The sequence below is a fragment of the Juglans microcarpa x Juglans regia genome, chromosome 1D, assembly GCF_004785595.1.
Source record: "Juglans microcarpa x Juglans regia isolate MS1-56 chromosome 1D, Jm3101_v1.0, whole genome shotgun sequence".
Lineage (NCBI taxonomy): Eukaryota > Viridiplantae > Streptophyta > Magnoliopsida > Fagales > Juglandaceae > Juglans > Juglans microcarpa x Juglans regia.
In genome coordinates, this window is record NC_054594.1 from 25,636,191 (window position 1) to 25,646,989 (window position 10,799).

A 10,799-nucleotide genomic window follows, 5' to 3' on the forward strand; every position below is an offset into this window, starting at 1 on the left:
CGAAGTAGTAAGTCATTACACATCCCAACAACGAACAATTCAGAGGATGTGAAAAAGGATCAAGTTCGTAGTGATGACGAGCTGCCCAAGGAACCTGAGATGACAAAGAGTCCTGTTAAGGTACCATTCCTTCAATCTTTAAAATCAAACAAGCGAACTTTGGATCCTAATAATAAAATCCTAGAGAATCTAAGGCAGGTAAAAATAAATCTTCCTCATTTGCATTTGATTAAGCAAGTTCCTACTTATGCAAAAGTTATCAAGGATTTGTGTACAGTTAAGAGGAAGCACCATGTGAAAATGACAGCATTCCTGATAGAGCAAGTTAGTGCTCTAATTGAGCAATAGATTCCTCTCAAGTACAAAGATCCTGGTTGTCCAACCATTGCATACAGTATTAGAAATCATGAGTTTGGGCAAGCTTTGTTAGATTTAGGAGCTAGCATGAATCTAATGCCATATTATTTATTTGTAGTTGGGGTTGGGAGAAATCAAACCAACCACTGTGATATTGTAATTGGCTAACCTTTCAATCAAAGTACCCCGGGGTGTGGTAGAGGATGTTCTAATTCAAATTGACAAATTTTATTATCTTGTTGATTTCTTAATCCTTAACACTAGCTTTGTTGTTGATACTACTTATAAGATGCCTTTGATTTTAGGTAGGTCTTTCCTTGCTACTGCTAATGCTCTTATTAATTGCAGGAATGGGCTCATGAAGTTGTCTTTTGGAAACATGACTCTCAAGATGAATATCTTCCATATTGCAAAACAGCCAGAAGATGATGACGAGAGCCACCAGACATACATGATTGACTTATTCATGCATAGAAGAGTTTCTACAACTCATGATTTTGATCCCCTTGAGTATTTTCTTGTTAATTCTAAGTTTAATTTTATTAATGATCCATTTGATGTAGTTGATATTTATGTTATTTTTTATAGAACTCAGGATTATGGTACTCGAGCATGGCAACCAACGTTTGAGGAGTTGCCTAAGAGAAGTGAAAAAAAAATTCCTTTAAATGTGGAAGCACCCAAATTGAATTGAAACCCCTGCCTAAGGATTTAAAGTATGCTTTCCTTGGTCTAAGTGATATTTTTCCTATTATTATCTCATCTGAATTGTTTGAGTCTCAAGGTGAGAAATTAATTCAGATCCTAGTGAGCATAAGTCAGTCTTAGGTTGGAGCATTGTTGATATAAAAAGGTGTTAGTCTCCTAGTCTATTTTCATAAAATTAATTTGGAGGAATGAACTAGCCCTCGTAGAGACCCCCAGCATAGGCTTAATCCCATTATGAAAGAAGTGGTGAAGAATGAAATGTTGAAACTATTAGATGCAAGAATCATATATCCTATTGATAATAGTAAATGGGTAAGTCCTACACAAGTTGTTCCTAAAAAGTCAAGTGTTACTGTGATGAATAATGACCTGGGAGAGTTAAGTCCCTACAAAACTTGTGACTGGGTGCGGATGTGCATTGATTATAGAAAATTGAATGCTGCCACCAGGAAAGACCATTTTCGTTTTCGTTTTCCTTTTATTGATCAAATTCTTAAGCGTGTGGTTGGTCATCCTTTCTATTGTTTCTTGGATGGTTATTCTGATTATTATCAAATTGAAATTGCATTAGAAGACCAAGATAAAACCACTTTCACTTGTTCTTTTGGCACTTGTGCTTTTCGTAGAATACCATTTGGATTGTGTAATGCACTTGCTACTTTTTAATGTTGTATGATGAGCATTTTTAGTGACGTGATTAAAAATTGCATGGAAGCTTTTATGGATGACTTGACTGTTTTTTGATTTTCTTTTGATGCATGCTTATTGAATTTGGAGAGAGTGTTCACTCGTTGTGAGGAGAAGGAATTGGTTTTGAATTGGGAAAAATGTCACTTTATGGTACCTTCAAGTATTGTCTTAGGGCATATTATTTCTTCTAGGGGATAGAGGTTGATCAATCTAAAATTGAATTAATCTCTAAGTTGCCTACACCTACGACAGTAAAGGATGTGAGATCCTTTCTTGGTCATGCGGGTTTTTATAGGAGGTTCATACAGAATTTTTTCGCTATATCTAGACCATTATGTGACCTCCTAACTAAAGATGCCCAATTTGAGTGGACACAAGCTTGTCAAAAGGCCTTTAAAACGCTAATTATCAAGCTTACCTCAGCACCGATAATGCAGCCACCTGATTGGAGTTTACCTTTTGAGATCATGTGTGATGCTAGTGACTTTGCTGTAGGTGTTGTTCTTAAACAAAGAAGGGAGGGGAAGCCTTTTGTCATTTACTATGCTAGAAGAACTCTAAATAGTGCTCAGATGAATTACTCCACCGTTGAAAAAGAGTTGCTAGCTGTAATGTTTGCTTCAGATAAGTTTTGTGCTTACTTGATTGGTTCTCTTATTATTATTTTCACAGATCATGCAACCCTTAAGTACATTCTTATAAACAATGATGCTAAGGTGTGATTAATATGGTGGATTTTACTTTTGCAGGAATTTGACATCGCATCAAAGACAAGAAAGGAGTGGAGAACGTAGTGGCTGACAATCTCTTGACGCTCACATTTGAGGACTCCTCTAACCACCTGCCAATCATGGATGATTTTCCCAATGAACATTTATTTTCTATTACTTCTCTACCATGGTTTATTCATATTGTAAATTATTTGGCTACAGGTGAGATACTGGTGGATTGGAACACTTAGGATAGAAGTATATGACTGAGGTATGTAATTTCTATTTGGATGACCATTTTCTTTTTAAATATTACCCTAACCAAATTTTAAGGCGTTGCATTCCTAATGAGGAAATTGCTAGCGTCTTGGAATTTTGTCACTTTCAAGCTTGTAGGGGCCACTTTTCAATGAAGAAAATCGCTGCCAAAATTCTACAGTGTGGATTTATTGGCCCACCTTGTTTAAAGATGCAAACATCTATTGTCGCTTATGTGAAAAGTGTCAAAAGTTAGGAGTTATGTCCCGTCATAATATGATACTCTTAAACCCAATTTTAGTGATTGAAATTTTTGATTGTTGGGGTATTGATTTTATGAGACTATTTCTTCATTCTTTTTTATATCAATATATTATTGTGGTAGTAGATTATGTGTCAAAATGGGTAAAGGCAACAACTTACAAGAGCAATGATAATAGGACGATAATTAAATTTCTCAAACAAAATGCGTTATCTCGATTTGGTACACCACGTGCTATCATTAGTGACTGGAGCACATATTTTTGCAACCATTCTTTTGAGGCTTTGATGAAAAAATATGGGGTGGTACATAAGATCTCTACTGCCTATCACTCTCAGACAAGTGGATAGGTTGAACTTGCAAACAGGAATATTAAGTAAATTTTAGAAAAAATGGTCAACTCGGATCACAAAGATTGGTCTTTGAGACTAGTTAATGCGCTTTGGGCCTACCGTACAACTTTCAAAACTCCTTTAGGCATGTCACCTTATAGACTTGTATTTGAAAAGTCTTGCCACTTACCTATGGAGCTCGAGCATCGAGCTTATTGGGCCATCAAACATTTCAATTTTGATACGAGAGAAGCATGTGAGTTTAGAAAATTTCATGACTGAGTTAAAGGAGTTGAGAAATGATACTTATGAGAACTCTAGAATCTATAAGGTTAGAATGAAAGCATTTCATGATAAAAATATTTTGAGAAAAACATTTAAGCCTAATAAAAAAGTGTTCTTATATGATTCTAGACTCCATAAACATCCAGAAAAACTTCGATCTAGGTGGACCGACTCTTTTGTAGTGAAGAATTTTTTGCAAATGGGATGATAGAAATAGAGGATCCTAAGAATGATCGGATCTTTAAAGTAAATGGTCAACGCCTTAAAGTATTAACTGATAGACAAGTTCTGAAAGTGGAAGACATTCTACTTGTGGATCTGGTCTATCAACCATACCATGCAAGTATGTTTTTTTTTTAATTGTTTTCTTTTGTTTTGTTTTCATTCATTTTCTTTCTTTTTTTTGTTTGTTGTTGTTTTCTATGTTTTATGTTTGCAGGATAGTGTCAATTTGCCACTTCAGTTTACCATCCCTTATGCTTACTGGGCTGCCCACATCACACATCTGGTGTATTCTACCCTATTCAGTCATTCTCTATTCAATTTTGATTCTTAAACATTGAGGACAATATTTCGTTTAAGTTGGGGGTGGTGCACATTATGCATTTATAGATATTTGTTGGAACTCTGTGGCATATTTTCATGTGTCAATTTTTTTTAATTTGCATCACACGTGCATTATTTTCACATGTGTACTCATTCTCATTTATAGTCATTTTCGTGAATTCACCAAACCCACCATAATCATTTTTTGCAAAAGCATTCACAAAACCCCTAATGCACTCATCCAAATTTTGTGGTAAGCTATTGGTTTGACACATATAGCTAGAGAACTCTTTTGCTTAAATATTCATGTGAGTTTTGGAGAGGATTGAGAGCTTACAAATACAGTATATTGTGATAAGCATTCATTGATATGTTGAATTGGGCACTTTTGTTAAGAATATCATTACATGGTTTGTGGTAAGATGGTGGATATATTTAGGATATGACGAAGGTCAACTTTGAATCAACGTTTAAGCCTTTCAAGCTAACCATTTTGATCGGTACAAAACTGCAAGTGCACAGTATCGTAATTTTATAATAAAGTGATGAGAAGAGTATCGTCCTTAGAGATTGGTAACTTACTTTTGATAAATACCGAAATTATATTAATCTCAACTTTATTTAGAAAAGTCACTAAGATTTTTGTAATTACAAATTAAAATAAAATTAATTCAAAGAAAATACTCAAAGAAAAAAAAAACTATTTGTTCGAAGATCAGATTAATGGGAAAAAAAACTTCTAGGAAATCGATTTCACCTGATCCCTCACTATGCTTTACTCATCTAACTAATTGAATTTAATTCTCTCTATTTGTTAGCAAATCTCCACAAACATCCAAAAGCATCTTTCAATAGTCAATTGGAAATTATTCTTATTTATCATTTTACACAAGAGTATGCAAATTAATAAAAAAAGAAAGTAATAAGCTCAATGATTTTAATACTACATAGGTTCATACAAGTCTTTCGATCTCTATATTTACCTATGCCGAAATATCCAAGATCTATCTTATAATTCCCTCTTTCGACAGAAAATTACAAGATTAAAATTATCTAATTAATAGCCAGTTAATTAGAAGCAATAATGTCAGAATTAATCATACAAATATAGAAGAAAATTATTTTAAATTAACATAGAAAAGTAAGCATAGTTCGGAATTAGATTATATCGTTTTTCTAGAATGAAGAAAATTTAGTTTATGCTAAAAATTAAATTTAATATAAACGAATTCATCATAATTTTTCTGAAAAAATAATGAAAGGAAATGAATACTAAAAAATATTGTTGTCGTCCAAGCCTTCGCAAGCCGCAACGTTCTTCTCTCCTTTTTTTATTTTTTTTTATTTCTTTCTTCTGCCCTATTCGTAGCTTTCTTCTTTTCCGCCCTCTTTCGTGCTTTTTCTTTTTTTTTTTTTCCTTTTTCTTCCATGCGTTCTATGTCACGTCCCTCTCTCTTCAGAAACGAGAAATTCAAACTTCTTTTTTTTTTTATCCATGCGTGCAGAAGCCAAGAACCAAGGACTCGAGAATTGCTCCCCTTCGTCCGCGTGTATATCCAGCTTGCGTCTGCATTGCAAATGTCATTCGCGTCCTCCTAGATTCAACATCCCTTCTCTTTTCTATTTCTTTTTCTTTTTTCTCTTCTCTATATCCATCATACGGTGGTAGTTGGTAGAATAAGTCAAGTCCATCCCTACCATTAGCATCACGTCTCTTCCTTTTGAATTTGATGAATATCTTTTATTTATTTCTTTTTTTACTTTTTCACCTCCTGGTAGTTAGACGCCAATAGAGTAGATTCAAATCACTTCTCTTTGCTAACGTCTCTTTCTTTTGAATTTGAAAATCTTCTTCTCGCTATAGCATCTTTAAAAATTTAATTTGATCTTTATTTCCAAATAATACTGATGATCAACTCTTATATTTGAATAGAGCTTCATTTAAATCTGAGAGTCATTAGACGATAAGCTTCTAAAATTTAGATCTTCTTTTTCTTTAAATCTGAAATAAATTTAAATGATGGCAATGAAGTCTAAAATCAACAAAAATAAATAAAATTAGACTAAAGTTTAAAGCTAAAAGGTGATAAAATATAAGAGATTATACAAGTCATCACATTTCCATTATAGACCTCTAGTAGCCAACTTTGAGCCAATAAACACATAAACCTTTTTCTTTTCATATACTCGCATCATTCATGCCTCTTCACATTAGAGTATAGCCTATACACTGATTTTTCTACCCTTATTACTTCCAAATGTGTATTAGATGTGGAATTCTTCTTTTTTTGCATGGACTAAAAAAAAAAAAAAAACAGAGAGATAAAAGGAAAGAACATGAGTTACAAGGTGTTGAAGTGAGTGAGCTTCAAAAGCAAAAATATCAAAGCTCGGTAGAATAGTAAAATATTAGGGTGACATAATTTTTCACCAAATTATAAAAAAATGAAAAAAAGAACAAAAAAAAAGGCATAAGAAAAAGAGGCATTATTCGAGAAATGTGCTTTATTGAAATGTTTAATAACGTTCCATAGATATGTACTTGGAAGTTTTTTAATCCTTTTCCTTTTCTTGTGATATAGCCTAACCTAAGTCATATTACAACCTTTTGTTTTGACAGTTCTGATCCCAAGTAAGCTTGTGGAAAGAATGATTGAATTCTCATTTGTTGGTGTTCCTATCATAAGATTAATACTTGCTTGTTGCTTGTTCATAATTACTTAAACCTCCATGCGAATGTGTGTACATCACTTCTCAACTCCATAGAGAGAGCCCTTAGACGAAACACTATTATACCCATGAGTTATGGAGTTGAACATTTTGCTTGAGACGTTTTTTATATTGCATGCGTCAAGGTTAGTGGTAAGATGGTTATGGCTTGGAGAACACACACTCCGTGAATTGCTATAGGTGAATTGATCTTGATGAGGTTGTTGGATTCATCAGTCTGTTTTGATATGTGAATTGGGAAAATGTGATTTGGTGGCCTATTTTAGTGATTCTCATCTCTTTCATCTCTTTCATCTCTTTTGTCTAGAAATTACTAGGAACTAGCAATAAACAAATTGGGGAGTGTGATGAGTGTACAAAAGTGGACTCGAAATACCCTATTATTGGACTAAAATATTAAAATGTGAATAAAAATTATTTGAATTAATTTATAATCTTGGATTTAGTTTCTATTTATTTTGAGATGTTTCTAAGTACAATTTTATATTTAATTTCAGAGTCTAGAAAAGAGGAGAGACCTAAGCCCACTCAAATGAGAGCTATAGCCTACTAAAACCCAATTTAGAAAGGAAGTTGAATAGGTGATGTGCTAAAATTTGAAAGGCTGACTGTTGGGAAGTTGTGCACTATTTCAAGTTTTATGATCTGAACCATTTGATCTCTAGGAATCTTAAAGAAAAGAGAAGATGGGTAGGTGAGGTATGAGTAAATTCAAATATACTGAATTTTATGAAAGTTGGTAGGTGGGTAGCATTTAAGATGGATAAAATCAAGTAGGATCACTTTCAACATCGGGTGGACTTTTGAAAAATTAGATATGGATTGGTGAGGATACGAGTGATTGTCAAATTCAAATTAAATTCAATGTGTGGTTGAGACTACAACACGTGAACAACAGAAGTAAATTCAAAATTTAAATGGTGACCAAGACTGCCAACGTATAAGGGACTCTTCAACCATTTGACGGCACGTACGCAAGGAGTTTTAAGATTATTAAGGGTTTTTCTTTGGTTGTTGTTTTGGAGAGTTTTTGTTGTTCTTGCTCAAATGGACAACTAAATTTTCAAGTACGGTTAGGGATGAACTTGCACATAGATGATATTTTTAATTTATGTATTTGATTTTCAATTATTAAAACTCTTTTGTTTTATCATTCTCAATTCATTGTTGATGTTTTCTTCTCCAAATAATCATATAATTTATTTTGTTTATAGATTCAGTCATGCTTTTTCTATTGAATGGATTAGCTCTTTGATTATATTTGAATCAATTATTTATATATATTGATTTAATTCTTTGCTGTAATATCGCTCCCTGAGTATATTGTCGTCGTTGGATTTTATCAATAGTAATAATAATTTATGTATTTTAAAAGTGGTGAATGATTTTTCAAATGGTTACATTTGGTTTAATTTTGTTTTATAAATCTATACATTCCGATTGAGAATTTTGGAAATTGAATCCCCAATTGAGTTATTCAATGAATTAAGAATAATTAAAATATCGAATTTGTGCAATAGATTCCTGATGCTTTACTGTTTGTCAAATTTGTATACTTTTTCCATTAGTCACTTTGCTTTAAAATTAATCTTTGTTCTTCATTAATTATTTAATATTTTTCTTTAGTTTATTTGTTCATTCTACTATTCTTTTAATTTGTCTCTCTGTGAAATTGACACCCCAAAGTTGTGATACGACTATCGCGTTATTCTTTGGGCATAATCATCTATTAAAGGAAGAAGCAGGCAATGACATATGGCAATCAAATTGAATATGAGCAAGGCCTATGACCATGTGGAATGGAGTTTTTTGAGAAGGGTAATGCAGAAAATGGGGTTTAATGAGAATTGGACCAAATTAGTGATGGGATGTGTTTCTTCTGTGTCATACTCTCTTATTATCAATGGATCCCCACAAAGATTCTTTGAACCATCTAGAGGTATTAGACAAGGGGATCCTCTATCCCCTTATCTATTCCTTTTGGTGGCATAAGTCTTTAGCTCTTTACTCATATGCACAATTTGTTAAGAGCATTCATGGTCCTATGGGAAAAGGTCATATTACTATCAACCATTTGTTTTTTGTGATGATAGCTTACTCTTTTGTAGAGCCAATGCTGTGGAGTGGACTAATATCCACTCATTAATGTGTCTTTATGAAAGGGCCTTAGGTCAGGTACTAAATAAGGACAAAACAACAATTTTTTTCAGTTCAAGTACTCAAAAGGGAACAAGGGATTATATCTTGAATGTTGATGGAACTCGAGCAACTACTAGTTATGAAAAGTATCTAGGCTTACCATCTCTTGTGGAGAGATCAAGAACTCAAGCTTTCAAAAGTATTCTGGATAGAATTAGGAGTAGGGTTAGCATTTGGAAATCCAAAATTCTTTCCATGGCAGGGAAGGAAATTCATCTAAAAGCAGTGGTTCAAGCACTTCCTACCTACTGCATGGGAGTGTTTAAACTACCAAAATCATTGTTGTTAGAAATCAATAGAGTCATGAACCATTTCTGGTGGGGACAACATTATGGGGATAGGAAAGTACATTGGATATCTTGGGGTCGGTTGGGGAAAGGAAAATTAGCAGGTGGTGTTGGTTTTAGATATTTGCAAAGTTTTAATTTAGCTTTATTGGCTAAGCAAGCATGGAGAATTCTGCATTTTCCTGATTCCCTAGCAACCAAAGTACTCAAGGTAAAATACTTTTCAACTTCAAATTTCTTCCAAGCTAAAGTTAGTAATAGACATTCATTTATTTGGAGAAATCTATTGGCTACAAGAGAGCTTATTGTACAAGGCTCCATGTGGAGAATTGGAAATGGTCAAGATAACAAAATATGAAAAGACAAGTGGCTTCCTAAACCATCTTCTTACATAGTTTAGCCTCAAAGCCAGATTTTAAATGAGGAGGCCAAGGTAGCTAATTTGATTCTAGTGGACAACAAGCAATGGAATAAAGAATTGATATTAGACATGTTGGGTACTAGAAATGCTACCACCATCCAAAAAATTCCTATGAGTGCTACTGGTGCAAGAGACAGACTTATATGGTTAGTCACTAAGGATGAGAGCTTTACTGTTAAGAGTGCCTATCATCTTCAAATGGAACTCAATGAAATCCATCTTGGACAATCATCTCGAGGAGCTCAAAACAATAAAGACTGAACGTGCTGTTGGAAATTAAATCTTCCTAATGCAGTGAAGGTTTTTGTGTGGAGAGCTTGTATGGAGTCCTTGCCAACAAAGATGAACCTTTTTAAGAAAAAGATTATAGACTTTCCTTTTTGTCCTATATGTTACATGGAAAAAGAAACAGCTACTAATATTCTATGGAATTGTGCTTCAACTAGAGATGTATGGGGTCAAGGGCCAACACTTTTCCAAAAGAGCTCATTGAGAGTAGATAGTTTTATGGAGATTTTTGAATCTCTAATTGTTAAATGTGACAATCAACTTGTGGAACTATTTGCTGTAATAGTAAGAGACATTTGGTATCGAAGAAACAAGTCAATTTTTGAAGGAATTTTTTTGCATCCCACTTTGTTAGCTCAACAAGCAGTTCAAGATCTTGCAAATTTTTAAGCTACGCAGGCAACTTTAGAGCCTTCTCATAGATTTACTTCTAACCAAGTTGTGCATTGGATACCCCCTCCTCATGGTCAAGTTAAGATTAATTGGGACGCAACTTTGAGTGAGTCTCAGGACAGTATTGGCCTTGGCTTGGTGGCAAGGGATCATGTAGGAGGTATCTTAGCTACTAAAAGAGTGTCAAAAGCAGGTTGTGTAACCCCTTTACTAGCTGAAACAATATGGGGCTTTCAAGCTGCAAAGTTAGCATTAGAATTGGGTTTAACATCAGTCATCCTTGAAGGTGATTCATTTCAAGTTGTTCAAGGCCTTAATAGACACCAAGCCAAA

At 33.8% G+C, this 10,799-nt stretch overlaps 1 protein-coding gene across 1 annotated transcript in view; it reads right to left on the reverse strand.

The window, feature by feature from the left end:
- Positions 1–8,295: 8,295 nt before the first annotated feature.
- The window catches only part of LOC121254360 (prolyl 4-hydroxylase 1-like), a 37,274-nt gene continuing 34,770 nt past the window's right edge, over positions 8,296–10,799 (reverse strand). The window contains exons 13-14 of the transcript XR_005938614.1: positions 9,110–9,121; positions 8,296–8,305 (exon numbers count right to left, since the gene is read on the reverse strand). The gene's annotated coding sequence lies outside the window, so the exon portion shown is untranslated. The remainder of the gene's footprint in view (positions 8,306–9,109; positions 9,122–10,799) is intronic.